The sequence below is a fragment of the Peromyscus maniculatus genome, chromosome 5 (genome assembly GCF_049852395.1).
Source record: "Peromyscus maniculatus bairdii isolate BWxNUB_F1_BW_parent chromosome 5, HU_Pman_BW_mat_3.1, whole genome shotgun sequence".
NCBI lineage: Eukaryota > Metazoa > Chordata > Mammalia > Rodentia > Cricetidae > Peromyscus > Peromyscus maniculatus.
The window spans coordinates 104660928-104663304 of NC_134856.1; the positions used below are offsets into that span (position 1 = coordinate 104660928).

The 2377-nt window shown below is 40.3% G+C and overlaps 1 pseudogene; it reads right to left on the reverse strand.

The window, feature by feature from the left end:
• Positions 1 to 1141: 1141 nt before the first annotated feature.
• Positions 1142 to 2129, reverse strand: LOC143273187 (putative vomeronasal receptor-like protein 4; annotated as a pseudogene).
• Between the last annotated feature and the right edge of the window lie 248 nt (positions 2130 to 2377).

Below are 2377 nucleotides of genomic sequence, written 5' to 3' on the forward strand. Positions count from 1 at the left end.
ATTTACTGCCCCAGCTCTGGGAAGTTGTTGGGTCCAGGCTGCTGCCTAGCTGCTCATTAACCCCAGGTCAGCATCCAGGAGCAGGCCTCTTGAAAGAGCCATGTCCATGTTTGCCACTAGCACCCAGCCAGGAAGCTACCTCTTAAAGGAACCACACCTCTGTTTGCTGCTGGCACCCAGCCGACCCAACAAAAGGCAGTCGCCAAGAAGCCATATTTGACTCCATTTGTGTGTGTGTGTGTGTTTGGAACCCTTTATTTCTCTTTAAACTTCCTCAGGTTTTATGTGGATCTATGTTGCCTCACGTTTCAATGTTGAGTAATAAAATGTTTGTCCTATATATACAATGTTTTTTTCCTGCAGAGAATGTTCACCAATACAAGACCAATTACACTTTTCAGTTCATTCAAGTGTTGTGACTGGTGCATTGATCATCTAGTGACTGACTGACTGCACAGTACAAATCATTCTTTTGAAGTTCTGTAAAATCTTTTCTATGGATGCAATCTTAAGACACTTTGATGAATCGGGTACAAGATATGGAATTTCTTGGACTAACAGGATTAAATCACTATAAATTTTGATAAAATTTACCAAATTCATCTTCATGCTTTCAGTCATGGTAATATAAAAGGCAATTTTACAAATTCTGATTAAAGTCATTTTCTCAGTGCTTAAGAGATGGTTCACTTAAGAGCAGTAGCTGGTTTCCCTGAGGATCCAGGTTCAATTCCTAACAACCACATTTTGGTTCAGAACCATAAGTCTTACTCCAGTCAGTAATAGGGCATTAGATAGTCTCATCCAGCTTCTAGAGGCACCAGGTACGCACAAGTTACACATACATAATGCAGACAAACTATTCATACACAAGAAATGAATACAAATATAAAATGGCTAAAAGCAATAAAGTCCCTTCACAAGGGTGGCAATATAAAGAATGAGGTTTCTTTATCAACTATAATTTGCTAAAGTCTCCCTCCCTCTCCACTCAAGGCTTGAGTTACCAGGAAGATTGTCTGACAATAAACACATGCTTAAACTGTTTTGTGGGATTTTGTCTTACTCACAATATTATAGAACTGAAAGTTTTTTCACACTCATTAATAGATGAATGAGAAAGATAATTTATTGAAATCTTTCACTGAGCATGCCAGCACTCAGCCAGAAGTCCATCCCTGTGAATCAACACAAGAGGGCTAAAGGTAGCATAACCAAGGACCATAATTTCTTGGATATATATCATCAAGGAATTGTATTGTAAAGAGAGACTTAAAAATAGAGAAAAAGCACTATTAATCCAGTAGAAGAAAAGAAAACAGAGCATCAGAAGGAGGACACTGTGGGCAGCTCTCAGCTCAGGGGGAGTTCTGTAGAGAAGCTTGGCCTTCTGAAGGTAGAGGACCTGCTGGTGGTGCTTGTGGAGAAGAGATACCATGTAGCCACTGGCCCCTCCCATGGCTCCCTGAAACACTGCATCTCTCAGGACCATGAGAAGGAGAAGAAGCCACTTTGTTTTCTGACTTTCTAGCATAAAATAACAATGGTTGTCACCTTTTTCAAGCTGTGACATATTCAGGTTTATACTTGAAATGGAGTGGATTAGGTTCACACTTATCAAAGCATTGAGTATCCAAAAGAAAAAAAAGAATGGAAGGATGTGCCATGAAGACTTAGGTCTGAGCCTCCTCCACCCAGATGCTCTGGGACTGATGATGATGGCCTGGACCACAGTAAGGAGACTGCTGGTGCAGATGGAGACACCACGGGCCACCCTTGACAGGTAAACGATGATCTTACAGCCTATGTCATCTAGGAAGTTTCTCAAACCAAAAGCTGCTATTGTCTTTGGCAATCCTTTTACAAGGAGAAGTATGATGTTTGTAAAAGCCAAGTGGATGAGAATAAAGTGTATGGGTTTCTTCTCAGGGCTTCCCCACCAACTGAACATATAATTCACAAAGATAGAAATGTTCCCCAGAGTGCCAACAGTAGTCATTAAGAGGAAAATTATTTTCTTGATAAACTTCAAAACCATTTCTTCCTTCTTAGGTAGAAAACTTTGTGTCCAGGATATAAAGACTCTTCAAGAAAGCATCAATAATGCTAGACATAAATCAGAAAAGCACATTTTGCACAATGGCACTTTATAGTGTGTAAGAAGCAGCAATGGACACAGGTAATGTGTGCAGATTAGGTCCTTGAAATGCCTCCTTTTTCCCACTGTGCACTCTGAGATAGTGTACTCTGACAGGTAAGTTTGGTAACTGCTATTCAAAATCTGAAGTTTTGAAGGAGATTTTTATTTTTGTGCTGTGCACTAGCAAGGTTGACTTGTTCAAGTGGAGTGTGTCTGTCTGTCTGTCTCTCTGCCTGT